The sequence below is a fragment of the Dipodomys merriami genome, unplaced genomic scaffold (genome assembly GCF_024711535.1).
Source record: "Dipodomys merriami isolate MVZ:Mamm:240054 unplaced genomic scaffold, mDipMer1.0.p SCAF_6, whole genome shotgun sequence".
NCBI lineage: Eukaryota > Metazoa > Chordata > Mammalia > Rodentia > Heteromyidae > Dipodomys > Dipodomys merriami.
In genome coordinates, this window is record NW_027206179.1 from 18,754,997 (window position 1) to 18,776,172 (window position 21,176).

The window sequence follows — 21,176 nt, forward strand, 5'->3', positions numbered from 1 at the left end:
AGTGCTGCCTCATGCTGCTGGGCAGTGGAACAAGCAGGCACTTCTCTACATTAAAAAAGCCCATTGCCCTTTTCTTTACCTGGACAATTATTGATCATCTATCAAACTTTAACTCCTTGCATCAAAGTAGGAAGCCTACTTTGATCCTTATACATGTGGCTCTCCTAGCACTTGACCCTATTCTTGACACAGTGGTGATTTCTTTATGGAAAAATTATCTCCCTTACTTTATCGTGAGTTGTTTGTACATCCAGAGGCCCACATGTGAGCTTTTGAATACTGTGAAAGTGGGCGAATTGGAAAGATTTTATCAAACAGGATACTCAAGCAAGCTTGACTCAATGAACAAATGAGCACCCTAGGAAAGCAAACTATTTAGAAGAAAATTTAGTTTCATTTTTGCAGATACATAAAATTGTGAAAGAATTGCTCTAGTGATAAGCATTGTTTGTGTTGTTACATATCTAATGAATGTTTTTCCCGAGTTGGCATATATGAGTGTCCTTAGCCATAAGTAACATGTGCTATAATCTCAGTGGCTAAGGGGTTTATTAAGTTCTTTAGCAAAGAGGTTGTAGGAATCTGAACTTGAAATTGTAGAAATTTGACAATATCTATCTATTTTTTAACATTCTGCCATCCAAGCTCTTTGATTAATTTAGTTTTTAATAGGTATGAAGACATTTAAAATGATTCCCACAGGCTAATTTATTCATGGAGGATTATTTAATAAGTGATGGATTTCATCCCTTTCACTTTTGGTAGAAATAGAAAAATGTGTATGGATTGCTGCTAGCTTAATGATTTTACTGATAACTAGGAGCAGAACAGATCTCACTGTGAATTATATAATAGCTTCAAAAGTACTCCATATTCTTTCTGTGACAGAGTATGAAAAACACAAGGCAGAGAATATGGTTATTAGGTATTTTTTCCATTCTAAAGCTTAACCATGTTGTATTTAATAGTATAGTCTGAGAAAGATTGGCATAGAAAGCTCAAAACAGCCGCTCAAGAAGTAGATCTTAATGTCAGCCTTGAGTGGCTTTGCTTTTTCCTGCTAAGGAAATCTAACAGGATATTAAAAAGCATATTAACCTTCGAACAATGTTTATATTTTTCTATGCTTCTATAGAGGCAATATGAATGTAAGAGCTATGTTTAGCAAAAGGTTTGACCCATAGAATTTGTAGAAAGAGGTCACTTAAATTTAGTCTGAAAGCGAACCCTCTCCTATGCGAGTATGTCCAACATCGAATGCTCCAATCCATTCTCCATGCAGTTGGTACAGTTACCTTTCTAAAACCAAATCTGATTATGTGATCATCTCTTCAAAGCCCTGTAGTGGTGAACTCTAAATCGGTTAGCTAGATAGACCCGGAGTAGGCCTGGTATTTTGCCCTAGAAATGAGTGCTGTAGCTGTAAGGAGAGGCTGACAGCATTCTCCACCCCTCAGCTACTGGCCACTTCCTATTGTTTTCTAGTCCGTTCTCTCTGTGTGGAATACATGGTCTCCGCCATGCCCCAGGAATAGGTGGCTTTTACCCTCCATCTGCCAGTTCTCCCTGCCCTTTCAAGACACCCTTCACAGTTTGTGGCCTCAATTTCTTGTCCCTTGTGGATTCCAGGCTCTTATAATCTCTGTGTGGTGATTACATAAAGCTAGACCCTGGGTGGCACTTGTTTGAGTAGATTTAGAAATGGATTCACTGGCACCTGAGAGACATGTGGAATGATCCCACTCTCAGAATGTGTTGCCAGCAATTTCAAAATAAATTGTCTCCATCTTGGGCTGTTTCTCTGAGTTTTTCTTGTTATACTTAGTGATGGTTGTATGGATTTGGAAGTTGAAAATGTTGAAATTCAGTTGCTCTGGAGTAATTTTAACTCTTACCAAGTACTTACACTCCTTTAAGGAATGTACCTTCAAAAGAAAGCAAGCTTAGTAAACACACTTCTGAACTGGAACCTTTGTTTAAACCCACATCTATGTGCCTTTCTATAGTATCTATCACTCATTTTGCATTTCACTGATAGTGTTAGATAGGTTTAAGATTTTGCAGGGAGCCAAAATGGGAAAGATGTCACTATTCTTAGCTGGATTCCTAAGGTTGGTTTCCTTATGATTATTTAGTTTAATTATATGTTATTTTCTCTCGAGCTATTGCTAATCTTGGCTAAACCTCAAGATTGTTGTTATTTCTTATTAAATTACAGACAGTCCTGTATTAGCAAGGTAGACCTATCTAACTAAAGAATTAATCATTATTTGGATGAGCACAGAAGTAGATGTTGCTTCTTGGCTAGAAACAGAATCACAAAGTAGTGTGGAGCTTATCCATCTTCTTTTTTTTAAATTAAGAAAATGGAAGCCCAGAATTAAAAGTGACATGATTCATGGCAAATTCAGGAAGGGTCTGAGCTCCGCACAGGCCCTTCTAAAATACCTCTGTTGCCTTTTGTGTTTGAAATCCATTCCAGTGCATTTCAATGGCAGGACAATTCATGGGCACAGGAACTGGAGCTGGGAATAACACAGCAGCTCACCTTCCATTGTGTTCTGTTGACCCTCTGCCAACAGGTGCCGCATGAATCATTGTTCTTCAGTGAACCAGAAGACAGAGGCACAAAGCTACCTTGGGAGTTTCAGGTAGTGTCTTAAGAATGTCAGAAAACATAGAGTTTGATTTGAATCAGCAGAAACTCTGAGTGAAGATTTCTAGTCTGGGATTACTTCTGTGAGCAAGTGAGGCTGTGGTTTTCCTAAAGTTCCTAAGATGCATATTGAGCAGGTTCCCTTTGAATTGACCACGTGCAGCCATGGATAAACCAACAACAGAGGCAAAGGGAGGAAAACACAAATAGTCTCAGGGGTTCTTTCTAAATATATCCGCACACCTGTCTCTGCAGGGCATCTGTCTGGCGCATTCTTCCCTAGTAGGTCAATCATTGTGGCGAGATGGCTTTAGTTGTTTTGCAATTTCAAGTTATCAAAAGCATAAAGCATACTATATTTCGTGTGTCAGCCTCCTGTCTTTTATTCATAGTTAAGAAGAATGTAAAAAGTGATGAAAGGGTTGGAGTTGGACTCAGAGTGGTAGAGTGTCAGCCCAGGACTAAGTCAAACAAGTGTGAGGGTGTGTTCAAGCCCTAGTACCAATAGACACAGACACAGATTCAGACATAGATACACACAGACACACACAGACACACACAGACACAGACACACACAGACACACAGACACACAGACACACACAGACACACACAGACACACACAGACACACAGACACACAGACACACACACACACACACACACACACACACACATTGTGATAATAAAAAGTGGCCTGTCTTGGAAACTTTGCAAAGTGATTGCCATTCTGATCATATAATTATTTCAAGGAGCAATGTTAACATTCTTTCTTGGAGCTGAAAATGGGGGCAGTAAAAAGGTGGATAAAGGGAAAGGACAGCCTAAATTACATGTCAGTATCATTTTAAGGGAAGGAACTATATGTGTTTGTATTCTTTGAAGCTTTCTACTGTTGCCATTATTATTATTTTTTGATCCGATATGGTGACTTGCACGCAGCACCTCATACTTTTGCTAATCACCTAGCGCTCTACCAGCTGAACCATACCTCCAACCCGGCTTGTTGTTATCTTAAAAGCAGAATTTACACTTTAAAATTTTGCTGAATTGAATGACTGGTTGGATAGATGGATGATAGATCGACATTGTAAGTCTAATTTGAGTCATTGTGTATGACACAGGATCTCCAAAATCAATCTTTTCTCACAGTAGAATGCTTTCCTTCCTTCTGTGTTTGTACAAACGAATAAATATCCACTTACTTTTCTCTACTTGCAGAAGGAAAACATTTTATCTTCTTTGTAAAGGCATGCACTTGTATTTTAGATTGCATTCTGTTATACTTTTTCGGTGCCCTTAGTTATTTCCCTAGCTTTCCTAATGTCTGTTTCTCACAAAAATCTCCTTCTCTCCTCTTGGATGCTCACCTTACATTTATCACTTAAAAAAAAAATCCTGTTGGACCTGAGGTGTGAACCCAGAGCCTAGCACTTGCTCAATTTTGTTTACTTAGCTAATGCTTTACCACATGAGATAGGCCTCCTACCTGGCTTTTATCTGATTACTTTTGGAGAGGGAGTCTCATGGAATTTTCTATCTTGGCTGGCTTTGAACCATGATTCTCTAGAACTCAGTCTCCTGAGTAAATTCTCTTTTCTTTTTAATTGCCTGCAGCTTGGCTCCAACTCTTTGAGGAGAGACACTTCCACAATTTAACATGGAAATGGCAATTCTTCCTAAGCTTTTCGTACTTGCTTAGCATCTAAACAGAATTGATGAGTAGTTTCTCTAAATGTGGTATTTTGACAAGTGTCAGAAACAAAAGTTTTTATTCTACTCAGGCTTAGATCGCCTGTCTTTTTTCCCTTTTGCTTGTCTGAAGACACAGCCAAAGCTTTCTTCCTCTGAGAAGCATCACATTAATTATTCTACTATATGTATTTCTAACACATGTTTAGTTTTCTTACCACAATTATGCAATGCAATATAATGACAACACATATCTTATTCCAAAGACTTTAGCATCTATTTCAGTTCTGAATACTTAGTAGGTAGTGAATTAATACATCTTAATTGACCAGACCATTGTACACATATTGGGTCTGATACTTGTTTGAGTCAATTGGATTGTCATTTGATTGCAGTCTCTTACTGCCCACAAAGGTATACTCATCTTGGTAATTTAATTGATCACTTCCCCTTTCTGCAGCGAGCTATTATAATAAGAAACTCTATACATCTTTATTACTGCCTTCTTGATCCAGATATTGATTTTAAAGTTTGTTTGCTAGACATTTTACTGTATTCATTTTCATATATAAAAGGTCATTCTAGTTACAAACTATTGTTTCAGAATTAGGAAACACAGTTTTAGAAAAAAAGAATGATTGGTTGTAAATTCTTTGGTTGTAAATTCTTCATTGTTTTGGGATATATTACAAGATTTCAGGGTGAAAGTCTTGTTTATTTTGAAGCTTCTGGGATGGATAAAGAGTAGTTTTGGGTGCATGTGCATGTGTGTGTGTGTGTGTATGCTTGTGTGTAAGCTGAGGAAAAGATATTAAAACAAGGAATTTCTGACAATCCTAATGTAGCTCAGAGAAGAATACAATTTTAAGTATTATGGCTATGTTTCCTCTCTTGAATTCGCTCAAAGATATTTATCTATATGAATAACAATTGCTTCCAGTTCCAAGCTACGTGACTTCCCTCTAAGGGACTTGCCAAAATGGCAAAAGAAGTACAGGTGGGGAAATTGGAATATAAAAACGATGCAGTTGGCAAGAAACTCAGGGCCTTGTCCAACTGGACAGAATTATAAATGAACTATTCAGTGGAATTTTTTCTAAGCCTATGACATGCTGAATATCTGAAGATACTAACTTGTTTTTCTCCCCTTTTTAGTGAATTCAACAAATTCAAGTGTCTGAAGTTCTTTTAAAAAGTTTATTGTTATCAAAAAGGTGATGTACAGAGGGTCCACAGTTACATACGTCAGGTACAGAGTACATTTCTTTTTGGACAGTGTTATCCCTTCCCTTGCTGTCTCCCAGTTTTTCTCTCCCATCCCACCCACAAGTTACATAGTTAATTTTCAACAGTTTCTAGTGAGTATCACTGCTGAGTTTGCTCATCCTTTGTGTCTCCACTTTTCCAACTTTTTTCTTTTGGTCATGGATCTTGAACTCTGGGCTTGGGTCCTGTCCCTTAGCTCTTCAGCTCAAGGCGAGCACTCTTCCACTTGAGCTACAGCTCCACTTCTGGTTTTCTGGTGGTTAATTGAAGATAAGTGTGTCATGGACTTTCCTTGCACTGGCTGCTTTGAACTGTGATCCTCAGATCTCAGCCTCCTGAGTAGGTAGGATTACAGGCGTGAGCTACTGACGCCCAGCTTTCTTACTATTTTTGTAGAGTCACATCACCCTCTTTCCACAGTGAGAGATTTGTCATTATTTTTATTTAATTTTATTGTTATCGTAAAGGTGATGTGTGAGGGGTTATGGTTACATAAGTCAAGTAATGAGTACATTTATTTTTGAACAGTGTCACATCTTCCTTCATTTTCTCCCAGTTTTCCCTCCCCACATCCTTCTCTAAGTTGTATAGTTCATTTTCAATATAATGTCTAGTGAGTATCACTGTTGCATTTCTATGCAAAAACAGATAAACTTACAGGACAAAAGATACAGAAATAAAAAACAGCAACAAAGGACAAAACAATAACAACCAAAAGCAAAATAACAAAAAACTTCTTATTTTCCTTTCTTGGAGTTCATTTTGATAAACATCATTTCATATGATCATATGTCCATAGCTATTAAACCATTATCATCCTCTCCTGAGAATATCCTCCTTTGTTCTCACTGTGTGAATGTCTAGAGTCCTCTATGATTTATCATATCCATGTGTATTTTTTGTCTTTTACTATTCAGTATATTTACTTGTAGGTTTATAGACTTTCTAGTTATAACAAATGAGGGAAAACATACAGCCTGTTTCTTTAGGTCTGGTCTACCTCACTTAATATAATTTTTTTCCAAGTCTTTCCATTTCCTTACAAATGGGGCAATGCCATTCTTTCTGATGGAAGCATAGAATTCCATTGTGTATATTTACCATATTTTCTTGAACTATTCCTCCACTGAGGGGCATCTGGGTTGATTCCATATCTTGGCTATAGTAAATAATGCTGCAATGAACATAGTTGTACTGGTTGCTTTAGTGTGGCCTGGTTTGTGGTCTATTGGATAAATACCCAAGAGTGGAATTGCTATGTTATAGAGAATCTCTATGTTTAAGTCTTTTGAGGAACCTCCATACTGCTTTCCAGTTTACATCCCCACAACAGTATAGTAACATTCCTTTTTGGCCACATCCCTGCCAGATCTGTTATTGTTAAATTTCTTGATAATGGCCAGTCTAAATGGGGTGAAGTGAAGTCTCAATGTTGTTTTGATTTGCATTTCTTTGATGACCAGAAATGTTGATCATTTCTTCATGTACCTATTGGTCATTCTTATTTCTTCTTTGAGAAATCTCTCTTTATGTCTTTAGCCCATTTATTAATGGGGTGGTTGTTTCTTTGAGGATTTGTTTATGGGGGATTTAATTTTTTGAGCTCTAAGTATATTTTAGATATAAGGCTCTTGTCTGATGTATAGCTAATAAAGATCTTCTCCCAGTCTGTGAGCTTTCAATTTATATTGCAAGCTATCCCGTTTGCCATGCAGAAACTCTTCAGTTTGATACAATCTTCTACTTTATTCAGACCTTTCATTCTGAAAGGATGTTGAATTTTTGTCAAAGTTGAGATGTCATCAGTTGAGATGATTATGAGATTTTTTTGTCTTTGATTTGCATTCTGTCCTGTATTGTAATTATTTGATGCATAGATGTTGAATCATCTTTGCATCCTTGGTCCTCTGTAAAGGAGATGGAAAGATCCTTTTCTAGAGAGACTGGGGAACAAGAGCACATGTTGACATTTGGGGATCCCCAATAAAACTGATCTGGTTTAGTGTGAATGGAGCTTGGATCATATCTGCTAAAATTACTTGGTTTTAAAAAGTTGACATATTAGCCAGGAACTAGTGGCTCATGGCTGTGATCCTCAATATTCAGGAGGTTGAGATCTGAGGATTAAGGATTGAAGCTAGCCCAGGGAAGGGAAGGAAAGTCTGTGAAACTTTTATCTCCAATTATCCAGTGGAGCTGTGGCTCAAGTGGTAAAGCACTAGCTGTGAGCCATAAAGCTCAGGGACAGCACCAAGCCCTGAGTTCAAGTCCCAGGGCTGCCACAAGGACAAAAGGAGATGATTCTTACAGATCTGTGGATAAATAGAGGTATCAAAACACTTCACAGAAGTAATTCAGAAAAGTTCCTGAGGTCCAAATTCTAAATGATAGGAGTTTCAGCTGGATAGATCACTCCAAGCAGTGTACGTGTACAGAATGATGAAATGAGGGCAGCATGTGTAGTATGGTATCTGTGATGAAGCTGTGCGCTCTCTCTCTCTCTCTCTCTCTCTCTCTCTCTCTCTCTCTCTCTCTCTCTCTCTCTCTCTCCTTCTCTCCAGAGACTGGGCCAAGTAGAACAGGGAACCTAACAGTAAAGGCAGACACAAGCGATGTGAAAGACCAACAACTCACCACAAATTATTTTTCATGTGAAGGGTTACAGAAAGGCTCCTGTAGTAATGAGATACAGAAATGTCCTGATGGGGAAGTAAGGGTAGCTAAAGAGGACAAGGAGGGTAGAAAAATAGCAAGGATATTCTGACAATTCCAACACTGTGTCTCTGCTCAGTGAGGATACTGCCCAATCCCTTTTGCTTTGTGATTTGGAAACAGGCAATTCCTTGGGGGAAGAGCTTGACCCATCAACACAATTGCTCAAATGCCCAGATATGCTCTTGTTATCATAGGATATCTTTCACATGATCATCTCAAAGGTAATTACCAAAGCAGATCTTTGGGGGAGGAAAAACTAAAAAATACATGACAAAATCACATTACTCCCCATTAACTTAAAAAATACTGTCGATGGTACATGAGCTTAGGATTCTGTTCATAAAATGCATGCTTTTATCTTAACCTCATCTGTCATGACTGGCAAGTTCTCTGTCAAAGAGCAAGAATCTTTATGCAATGGGGTGATGTCGAGGTAAATGAGAACATCTTGTGTGGTTTTATTTCCCTAAGTAAAGCCCAGGCCATCATTGTTTCTGGAGAGTGGCCACCATTGACATTCATTGACACAGATAATGTAGCTGCCTATTGTCAGTTAGGCCATTCGAGCACTGAGTTAGAAGGGAGGCTAACATTCCATCAGAGAGGTCCCAGTGTGATATCCTCTGCAATGTCAGTTTCTAGGGAACCACTGGTGATTCTCCCTGCATGATTATCAGATAGGACTAAGCCTGAGAAGTTCCAATCAACTCTAGAAACAGCCAAGGCAATCACCTTCAAAATACTCGTGACAATCCATGTCTTAGATTAACACTGGCTGCTGGCAGTGCAGCTGGATGGGTGGGCTGCCCGGACTAGGTCTTCCTGTTCACCTCAGGTGGCTCTCTCTCTGGGCCGGAGCACACCCCTTTTGCATCATCTATCTCTGTGTGTGTGTGTTTGGAGAGACTGGAACCAAACAGATGGCCTGGTATGGGCTCCCATCACTACCAGGCATGCCAAGCAGGCAGATGAGTGATCTGGCTTGTTCTTTCTTTTTTAAATTGCTGTCAGCCAGGGAAAAGTAGCGAAAATAAATCAATGGCTCCCTCCTCCAGACCCAGCATGTACCTTTCAGTCATCAAAATAAGCGACATCCTGGGGCAGCTGTGGGGTGATTTCTTCAGTAAGAAGAGCGGTTCACACTCTGAGGATTCATGTAACAAATGGCCAAGTCATGCTTCAGAAAGAGTCATTTTTTGAGGAAGGAGGGAAGGGGTCAGGGAACAAATGTTGGCACCGAATGGATGGTAGCATGTTTACTGGGAGCATTGTTTCCTTATTCCCAGATGCTGTGCATCTTTTGTTACTGAAGTTCAATGTTTCTGGTAACTGGTTGGTAACTTCCCTTTCCTTCTTGAGAAGACAGGACATCATAAACCGGAGCCCTGCTGGGGATCAGCAGTGTCTTTGCATTCCTACTATGCCCAAAGCCTGGGGCTTTCTTCTTTTGAGACATTCATTGCTTTGACTCCCTCTCCCTCCTCAACAAAACAAAATAAAACCAACCAACAAGAAAAACAGAAATCCAGAAATTGTATAGCCAGGGGCTAAGTTTAAGATGAATGGTGGAAGCTTTAACTCTTGTTTAATCTTCAGATAACAGGTTGACATTGGCACAGACTGATTTATGGCCTGATTTCCTTTTTTTTTTTTTTTTAAATGGAATAAAGGCCTCCTTCCTACCTTGCTTACAAATCTATGACTCAAAGTCTCAGAGCCATAAGACTAATTATCCACTTATAAATCAAGGACATTTGATGTGTTTTCAAACAGTAAAATTTTACATATGTGAGAGCTATGTGGGGTTAAGATATAAAGGAAATTTTACTTTTTGGAATGAATAATCCATATATATATACATATATATATACACACATATATAAGTCTTCTCAATTTGAGGAGTTTCATATGGCCCGTGGGTGGCCTGTTGGATATCCCAAGATTTACTTAGTGCAGCATGATAATCTAGCTCCAAAATTCTACATAGTTTAACACATAGGATTTGTAATGTTTCTAGAAATACCATGTGTAGAAATATCTTCATAAGGGCTTTATTTTGTGATTTACTTTCAATTTTCATTATTTGGCTAGAAGTATCCTAGGGTTTTTGATAGTCACATCAAGGAATGAAAGGGCTATATATCCTATTTGGTTTGACCAAGATCTTTTTCTTGAGAAAGGTTGCCTATTATATCTCATCAAGGATGATTTTATATAGCTATCTCTGTATCATCTATATCTATATACAAAACAAAGGCATCCAATTTGCACAGCCTTGGAGGTCTTCTTTTATAAATGTTAACAGGGTTCTAAGTAAAAATTGTTATTAATGACTGAAATGCTCAGACCTGTCAGGATGGGATGGCAGCATTTCAACCCGCCCTCGAGAGGAGACAGGTCTGCGGGGAGTTAGTCATCCTCTGGGGATGATGTATTTGAAGACATGATGCACAGAACTTGAATTTATAAAATGGTGTTGGTAAAGCTCTTTTTGGAGACATCATGAATTACAGCCTCACATTCTGGGAAGACGGAATTTTCCCTCCAGCTTCACAAACATAGCAGAAGGGATCCTCACTATTTTGCATTTTCGGATTCTCATTAATGTTTTATACACACATAGTGTCAATAAAATCTGTGATAGTAAAATCTTATTTAGGTTTAGACAGATTAAAAATGTTAATGTATCATGGCATCTCAGGGAACAACAATAAAAATGAATGCTTTACCTCTGTTTTATTCTTTACTTAGTTTGGGGAGACTAATAGTCAACCGTTTATGCTCATCTTTTCTCACATATTATATTCTACATATTGACATAGAATGTGACCATTAGACACCCATGTCTTAAAGTCTGTCTTCTCCTTTGTCTACCTTTAGGATTTATAATCAGTCATTCTATCTGCTTCAAATTAGTAGGCCCCTCTGACTCTGAGGTTAAGTATAAAAAAAATGAACCTACAGAGGTAAAGAAACTAATTGAAGCAGAGATTGGGTAGTTAGAATTCAGGTCACTGTACGCCTTTTTTTTTTCCAGGTCATTGTACTCTTAACTCTGTTCTTGCACAAATATTTATTATATTGGATGCTGTGCTAGTTGCTATTTCTGTGGCCTTTCTATTCTGTTATGCTAATTTTCTGTCTCTGTTGTAGGAGATTGCTCTATGGAAGTTATTTCCCTTCCCCATATAACATGTTCTTCCTATTAGGTTTCACATAGACACAGGGGGCATGAGGTTGCTGGGTGGCCAATTCTACTTTTACAATTCATTATCATTTCATCAAACAGACATTAAAAATGCATTTGGATTCTGAAAATCTTCCATTGTGTGTTATGGTTTGCTGGAGCCCACCAAGCTGTGTTTTAGTTATTTTTGTTTTACCTCTTTAATTCTTAAAGAGGGCCTGCAAAGTAATTCTACTTGTGATGAGGAAGAGCTTAAGCAAAGGGTTCAGTTATTTTAATCAGATAATTACATTTTTGTGTTAGGTTCTTATATGGATCTGTGAGGTGTGCATTGTCAAGTGTGTGTATTCACACATTAGCAGCAGCTTGAGCTACTGTCCTTGGGGACCAGTATCATAGGAGGAAATATTTAGCTAATAAATACAAGTCAACTACAAAGTAATATATGATTGAACTAAACAACATTTTTTAATGGGCTCATGGTGTTGGGATTATGCCAGTATTTGTGTTAAATTCTATAAACGAGAAGTATGTCTGTTGGGGCTTTGGGATATTAAAATATTAGAAAATGGAGTCACTTGGGATGTACTCTTGGAAACGGCTTTGTATATTTTGACCTTGGGTAATGTAACAGTGGCCATTTGTTCTTTAGTTGTTTCTTATGTTTTCAAGAATTCTCTTTACCCATAGAATTTTGTTTAATAACTTTAATCATTCTGTGGCATGGCTCATTATACACATTCCATGACACATCCAAAGCACTTAAAGTTACTATTCACATGGAGCATTGTCAGATTCCAAAGCTTTGTTGTGAGTAAAGCACCAGGCTATCATTCTCACACATACATTCATTTATTCCTTCCCCACCTATTTGCTGGCCAATTATCATTTTAGATGCTATTAAAATAGCACAAGGTAAACTAAAAGTGATTCTGAGCTCACAGAACTGTTGAGATTACAGGGGTGACAGCAAGTGAATTGCACAGAATGTCACAGTTTCATATTGGGCTTTAAAGAATAACAAAGCAGAACATGGAGCAAGGAGTGACGAGGAAAAAGCCACGGCCTTGACAAGAAGATCACATCGGAGCAAGGACATAAGCAGAGACATAACTGAAATTGAGGAGGAGTGTGACTGAAACCTTATAGTCGATTGCTTATTAGAACTGGGAGCAGAGAAGGAGAAGGTGAGTGGACAGCCTGGTGGCAAAAGTTTCATCCTGTATCAGCAATGTGTGGGATCATTTTTAAAGATCTGTGGTATCAGCGTATGAAGGTAAGTGGTATATACAAGAAGTAAACTTGATGCATGTGAGAAAGTTGGGAATTGCTATAGCCATGTGCTCAAGTAGTTGAGGGTCAAATACAGAGTACTAAGTGGAAGATTTGGTCGTTATAATGGGAAGGAGGTATGTGTATATGGGGGGGGGTAGGAGCCCAGATACCAGTAGGTGAGGAGATGACCTTAGGGACACTGTCTTCCAATGGCTTCTATGTTCTTATTGAAAAAAGCAAAACCAAATCTTGGGAGTGGATGGAGGAGGTGGTCTGAAACAAGAGTAAAGAGTTGTCCTTCAGAAGAGTGCTAGAATAGCAGAACATACCTCTGCCGGCCTCGAGGGCCAGTGTGGGGTCAGTTGGTGATCAGGAGGTGAAGAGAGCAACGAGGATGTGAGCTCAGGAGAATGACCCTCCTGCTGAAGCCAGCTTCAAGATGCCCAAAGTAGCTGGGGGAGGGGGAATGTTCACTTTTGCTGGGAGAGTGTAATAAAGAGATAATAGTGAGATAATAGTGCAAGTTTGGGAAAGGAGGAGTAGAATGAGGACCACAGGACTGGTGACAAAAAGAAGCCGTGTGTAAATCAGGTCTGGGTTAAGAGTAAGGGAGTGAGGTGGGGCAAGGAGGCAGAGGACACAGAGAGGGCTGCTTGGCCTTGGGGGTAAATCAGCATCCTAAGCTATTGCTGGGGCATGAAGTGCTGAGACAGCTCAGAGGACGCGGTCCCTGGAAGAAAGCTTCACGGAGCTGAAATGCCACCAGAAACGGAAACGCAAATTATTCTTGGAGAGCTAAAAGTTAAAGAACTCTGATCACAATGTGCGGCAGGTTGAAGATGGATTTTGAGTGACTGAGAACATCATCCCGCTATAAGGACCACTGCCTGCAGGCAGAATTTGAACAGCTGGGGTTGAACTGGAGAATGAAGGGGCAGTGGTCCAGGAAAGAGGAATGAAAAGGATGCCAACCTAGCGTTCAGTACCATCATTTGGGGGAAAACAGTGGCCTTCACTCATGGGCTAAGAAGTGGAGCCTTCAGAAGAGAGCCAGGTAGGCGGCTATAAAGTTGTTAGCAAAACTGAAGGTGAGCAGCACAGAAGCTGAGCACATCTGGAGTTGTACTGAGGGCTGTGAACTTGGAGACACAACACAAGAACTCTGGGAGTTGGCAGGGTTGAAGAAGCAAGTGTGTAGGGTGATATGGGTTGACAGTCTAAGGAGGAGGAACTAAACCAGATCTTCCCTAGAACTAGAAAGTAGACTTTGCCTGGCTCAATCGTTTCTAGGTAGACGGGGGTGGCATGGCTGAACAGGAGGATTATGGGAAGCAGACAGGCTTCAGTGTTCTTCCCAAAAACGATGCTGTCACTTTCACCACAAACACCAGATATTGGAATGCTCTTCAAACTCCTAGGATAGGAGCAGCGTTACATTTACAATTTACACAAGGTATTTATAGATAGGGACTCTTTTTCTTTATTTGTGGGAATAAAGAAGGATTCCTCCCTCCTCTCTTCCTTCCTTCATATGATTGCTCTTTCTTCCAGTACCATATTAAGGAGTCTCAGCATCCATAATGCATCAAACAGTTGTTTGAATACTCAAAAGGCGGGAGTGGGAGGGAGCTTCATGGATGGTTAGAGTCTTTGCTTGGATGCGTTTACAGTGTAGAGGAGCAAGGATATATTCTGATGCAATGACTGAACGAGGAAAGAAGCCTGTGATTGGTGCCTTGATTGTAACAATTAGCATCACTACAGATTTTTTAAAATTTATATTATCATACATGGATTATACAAGGGGGTTTTATTGTGATATTTATATACATGCGTATAATGTTCTTTGATCAAATTTACTCCATCTCTATGACTTGCTCTTGGCTCCCCTCTCTCCTCCCTGGTGACAGTCTGTTGAGAGGAAACACTGAGGTGCTAGGGTACTTTTGGGTGGGCAGGCAAGGAAGGAGAATGAGAGAGGGTATCGAGACAAGAAGAGGTGAAGAAAAATAGCCAGTTTTCCTTGAAATACGATGACATAGCATCCTATCTGGAGGACACAGCTCACCCACTGTAGCCAGGACACTGGCAACATTTTATAGCTACCTATGAAGAATTAATTTCTGGGACCTCAACTCTCCCTTTAATTCCAGAAAACAGAATGGAGAAGAGGAAAACAATTGTGATCCGGATTTGAAATAACAAAGCTCGGGCTCATGAACTCACCTTCCCTGTGTTTATCACTTCCCACAGTAGTGGAATCACAGATTATAGTGGGTAACCGACCCTCAGATGGCAGCCTACCATTTGTTCTCAGTTGATGGTTGATCCTCTTAATCCCCATTACATTGCTTTCTGTTTATATATATATATATATTTTTTTCTATAAATGAGCCTGCTCTTGATCCCTTATGTTTTCAGGATAACAGAATATTTATCATCTACCAGACAAAAGGAGCACATGAGGGGGTTGACTCCCAGGCCAACTTCACGGATATGAATTAAGAGATCCATTTGGAATTGAAAGCATCTGTTAGGAAATGCTGCATGCTGATATTATGGATGATAACTATTCTTACCTGTGCTAACTGTTGAGTGGTTGCATACTGTTGTGTGATTCTCCTTCTCCTCTGTGTTCTAACCAAGTAACCAAACATGAGGCATTATCCTATGACTTTCTGTGAACATCCCTGGTAATGAAAGTAAAGATGCAGGTAATTAAATGTTCTGTGCATCTTTGGCACTCTGGAGCTATTGCGAGGCATGGCATGTTATTCTCTGGCATTTTGAGCTTTTATTTTGATGAAGGTGTAGAAACACAGATGAAATGTGAGCAAAGAACCCACAAAGCTGGTTATCTGTGCAAGCCTTTTCATCTGAGAGGTTGGATTTTTGCTGTGTTTGTTTTGGGCTACATCCAACTCTTGTTTTATTTTAATGTGAGCCCATCTCCAAGGGGGACTAACTAGGGTTTCTTGAACTTTTCCACCATTTGTATTCTACCGATGTGTAGCCTATAGATTTCAATCTTTGTGGGCTTTCTTTTCCATTCTACTCCAGGACTCTGAAAAAGTTAGTTTCCTCACATGTGTGCAGACTTGAGGCATAATGTCCGATATTAAAGTACATTGTAATCATTTTGAACTATTTTGAACTATTTTACATGTGAACCTTTTTCCTGTTACTTTAACCTTATTCATTTATTTAATTTAAAAAGATTTTTCATATGTTCTTTAAGTAGTTGTCCACAGGGATTTTGAGTACACATTTCAGTTTGTGAGGGCTATGCATCTTGATCAACATCACCCCTTCCATTCTTCTCCCCATTTTCTGAACCCTACAAAAATCCCATTTAATAACCAACATCAGAATGGGCACACACTTGTTTCCTTCTTCAGTGATAAGGAGAACATGTGGCTGCTGTATCTCAGTGGAAAAATTTCTTTCCTCTAGTTGCTGCATTTGATATTTTGATTGTTTCTTGGTTTCTTCTGTCTGTAGTTAGTTATCATTTGAGATTAGGCTTTAAAACTGGAATAATGTTTGCAACGCTAGTGATTCATCTTACATTTCAATCACATAAAGCACAGACTCTGCAAGTTCTTTCTTTCTGTTAACAATGTCAGTTTTGTTTTGCTTTTAAACATCACCTATGTCCATTGTAGCATTTGCCAAAAAATATCAGTCGGCATTTAAAGTTTATTGGATAAAAATTTTAATAGCAATGACTATTTATGTACATTCAGGATATATAAATGAATGGAGGGATAGAAACAAAAAATGATACTTTCTTTGGGCTTATATTTAATTTGGGGTAGGCAATAAGAAGCAGACTAAAAATAAGCATAGTCTACAGAACTTGGTAGATTTAGGAGAACAAGTACACCAGCAGTGCTGGATTTGAGATGAGGCTGAATATTTAACAGTAAATAGTGAAATTCGTGCAGGCTTCTTGAAGCAGTTGATAGAGTTCCCATGATGTAATTTGGAAAATACACTCAGGTGGTACATGGGTGGACAGAATAGGGGAGAGAGCTGAGCAAGAGAAGGAGGTGGGAGACAAGATCAGAGAGGAAATGGTCCTCAAAGGGAATCACGTGACTCTGGATGGCCCAGAATGCTATTTTGAGGACTCTTGATATTGTTTCCCTTCAACAATAAGAGGAGTCATTAAAAAAAATGTAGCTTCTTCTGTTGGTGACTTTGATCTGATTTCTGATTGGATGCTCTGTTCCTTTCAGCAATGGTTTGCAATATGTAATCTCTTTAGCTTCCCTTTGGGGGTTCTGTTTTCTTGTTTCCTTGGGGGTAATGTTTGGTAACATGTTGTGGGAGTCATCTCTTATTGAGTTCTTTTCATTTCCTGTGAGCATTTTCTCTGTGCTGTTGCAAGGATCTTTTAAAAAGTCTTAGGGGAAAAAAACAAAGGAGGAGGCAACAATGCTTGATAAGAAATGTACTCATTACCTTGCTCATGTAATTGTAACCCCTCTGTACAGTATTTTCACAATAAAAAACTTATTTAAAAAAAAGTCTTACAACTGTATTATGCTGTGCTATTGGATTGAGAATCACAGTAAAGATTTGAAAAATTCACCTTTTAACCTTTCTAAAATTATCAACAGAAATAAAAAAATACCAATTAATAGTTAGCAAGAAATGTGGTACAGTGAAAAGAGGATGTTTTAGTAAATCATTATTTAAAGGTGTTAAGACAATTTTCTTTCCCCAACATGCAATCGTTGTCCTCAATAAAGAAAGAAAACTGAATGGAAAAGACACACTTGACCCAATTAGCTCAGTTTCCTCGTCTGTCAAACAAGATTGGTGATAATTTTATACAGTGTGAGAAATAGCAATCATTCTATGAACTACCATTTATCAAGGCTCTTGTCTGTTTCAGCAGACCACGGTGCCAATGCCTTTGTTCTGACCTCACTAGGACCACTTGCAAGAAAGCTCCAAGAGGAAAGAACTCTCAGTGTTATTCATCATTGTATGCTAGCACAGAACACAATGCTTATCAAGAATACATATTTATTGAATGACCATAAATGTCCAATTTTCAGATGTAAATACAGAGTTTATATAAGAAATTTATGTAGAAGTTGAGTCTATATAGCTGACCCAGGTGGATATATGGAGTAAATATTGGAGCACAGTTGAACCCAGGCATTCTGACCCAAACCCAGCTCTATAAACTTCAATACTTGCAGACACTTACTAGTGGTTTTATGGGGCATGAGACAGAGGGTCCTTCTCATTCTTGAAGATTGCAGTTCTTCCTCTCCTCTTAGCTGAGGCTTAGAGTGTGCCATTCAGCACCCTGAATGTTATAGTTATGGTTACTATTGGTGCTTGTGAAAACACGATCACATCTCTTATTTTTCACATCAGACAAGAGAGTGGATGGCAGTTCTCCAAACATGTGCACATGCTCCACATTTGGATGTCAAATAGATAGCAACACACACACACACACACACACACACACACACACACACACACGCACGCACACACGCACGCACATGCACACACATACCTTCCTTCATGATGCTTGCTGGGATCCTGTGGAGACTCATGGGAGATATAGCTGTTGTAAAATCCTGTTAAACAGTAGTTTGAAGCATAATGAAATAACCACTGATCTGGATTAAATCTATAACAAGTGAAAGGGGAACAAATGAATCTCAGATTTGGAATTCCAATTCCCCAAAGGTCTGGCATTATTGCTACCAGGAGTTAGCTTTGTTCCAATCTTTCCCGATCAGATATTGGTTATTCTAAATTGTGTATCTTTTTCAAGGTTTAAATGTTAAAATAATAGAAAGAAGTATGGTAAGACCTTACTGTTTATATTTACGAAGAAACCAGTAAAGGGGTTTTAAAAGACAAGACTCTTGGTACATTTAATAAGGATTATTATATTACTGATATCATTTCAATTTGACTCAGGGTTTTTTGTCATTTGCAATTTAATGTCAATGAATGGTGAATCAGGCTTTTGTATACAGTTATTTGCTAGATGAATCACATGAAAATTATGAAAAGGAATTTGTACCAGCATTCAATTACTTTATCAGTAAGAAAAATAATCAGAGGAAGAGTAGATTAATAAAGTATGTAGAAAATATACTTTTTGTGAATGTACCATTACTGGTTCTTGATCTCAGTGATTGGGTGATGTCCCTTAGATTTTTCACTCAGGCTAGATGCTCTATTACTGGAGCCACACCTTTATTTCCAGCTTTTTGGTGGTAGTTGAAAATAGGAGTCTCACAGACTTTCCTGTTCAGGTTAGCTTCAGCTCTCAGCTCTCAGCTTCCGGAGAGAAAAAATTTTCTCATAAATTGGTTGCAATTAATATTTTGATTTAATTTGGAGACTCATATTGTTAAGTATTATGTGACCAGTAAAGCTCAAATGGTCTCAAACTGAGGTGGAATCATTTTTCATATATATATATATATGTATATATTTATACATACACACAGATATCTATATATGTGTGTGTATATATACTGGAATGTGTCAAATGCTGAGAGAGTAATGATAATAATTTGCATATTGACATCACAGCAACTTCCTTAACCTTATACACTTGGACAAAAAATGAAAAAAAATTGTTAATTTAATCAAGTCAGTATTAACCAAATTTATGATGTAGAGAGTAACCACAGCGTTTTGGTTTTGATTTCAACTTCATGCTACTCACTAGTTAAAAAAATGCCGTGATAAGGGCCAATCTCATTAATCTAGCTCTTTTTGTTGTTGTTCTTAGTGGAACATGATGAAAGTTTGATTTTTTTATTTAATCAGCTCGGAAGAGATAGAGACAGGTAGCATGAAAGTTGATGCATATCTCTTTAATAGATGTGTGGAATCCAAAAGCATGTTATGATGTGAGTTTTAGGAATAGTTTATATGCACTTTAGGATGAGACTATATACTGTTACATCTTCTGAAATGACCCAAGTCCCAGGTTGGCTTTTATGTTTGACATTATTTTTATAGACTTGTGGATGATACTAAAAGAAAATGACACAGGTTACAGGATATGAGTTACCAAATCAAAACTAGATTTAAAAATAGGAGCAAGTACAAATTTTAGATAAAGTATTAGATATTGCATTGTAGGACTATGATCATTTCAATGTCCAAACAGTAGTCACTGAACTGTTCTATCTTTAGTAAATGCCTATGACTCTATACCAGCCACTAAAACCAGGGCAGTTACGGGGTCCTGTCAAACCTAATGCTGCTAAATTGCAAGTATTAAGCGGCTGAGTTTACTGTTGAAGAGTTCATGGTGATACTGTGCACTTCTCGGTGTGACATTCAGAAAGCATTATGTCAGTGTGTTTAGTAAAATGCTACTTCGGCTCTTCCTGGAAGGCATGTCTCTAGACCATTCGTTTTCTATTTCAGTGAATGCTTGGAGCCATCTTTTCTGTGTTCTAGTGTTTTCGTGCTTGTCTTCTAGGCTCAATTGGCTCCTGTCTGGGTCGGGGACCCTGGGCTCTGCCTGAAGACATTGGGGCTGTTTCCTAGTACAGTCTGCGGTGGAAGAATGGAAAGAAAGGCCTTGTGGAATTTTGGGTTTGACAACAAAATGTGAGATTGTTGGGCCTGGTTATGGAAATTAATCTTAACCTATTAATTAGTATGAACTTCGTATCTTTATTAGTTAGAGCATCCCAAACGACTGAGAATTTGAAAATCACTATAAATTCAATGCTAATAGTTATCAGTCAGATGCAGAATTGAACTTTATTGTATTTGAATGTCTGGTCAAAGTTTAGAAAGCATATTAAGGCCAAATAACTGAATTGTAAGAACATTTAAAAATTATGTTTTTGTTATCTTTATAAGTGGTTTTACAAAGGTATTACCATTCAACAAAATAGTTTATAAGTACAATGCATCTTGATCCATGTCAGTCATTTTTTAAAAAATATATTTTTGTTGAGATTGTGATTACATACATTTCACAGTATTAAAGTCACAAACACATGTTAACCTTCACAAGGCAAATTGTCATTATCACGGCCTAAAGTTGTGAGTTCTATCAGCTTTGACAATACAACTATTTTTTCCAAATCAGGTGATTTGTACATTTCTTTCCTTTTGCTTAGTGTAATCTGTTCCCTCTTTTCCTCCCATTCCCTCCCTCCCATCACTGCCCTTGAGTTGCTTAATTCATTTTCATCAGTGTCCAGTGCAGCTGATGGGCCCCTCCGCTGTGTATTTTCCCGTTTCCCTCTGATTCTTCTGTGCCCTCCTCCTAGCTTCCCTCAGATATGCATATGTATATGTATATGTATATATATGTATATATATGTATATATATGTATATATATGTATATATATATATATACCATATATATGT

General features: G+C 38.3%; 1 protein-coding gene across 5 annotated transcripts in view; it reads left to right on the forward strand.

Annotated features, from left to right (window-relative positions):
* Positions 1 to 21,176, forward strand: part of Fgf14 (fibroblast growth factor 14) — a 530,980-nt gene that overhangs the window by 47,566 nt on the left and 462,238 nt on the right. The window contains exon 1 of one of the 5 annotated variants that reach the window (XM_070002664.1): positions 20,382 to 20,401. The exons of the other annotated variants lie outside the window; for them this stretch is intronic. The gene's annotated coding sequence lies outside the window, so the exon portion shown is untranslated. Of the gene's footprint in view, positions 1 to 20,381; positions 20,402 to 21,176 lie in introns of those variants that run through there. 5 annotated transcript variants of the gene reach the window in all.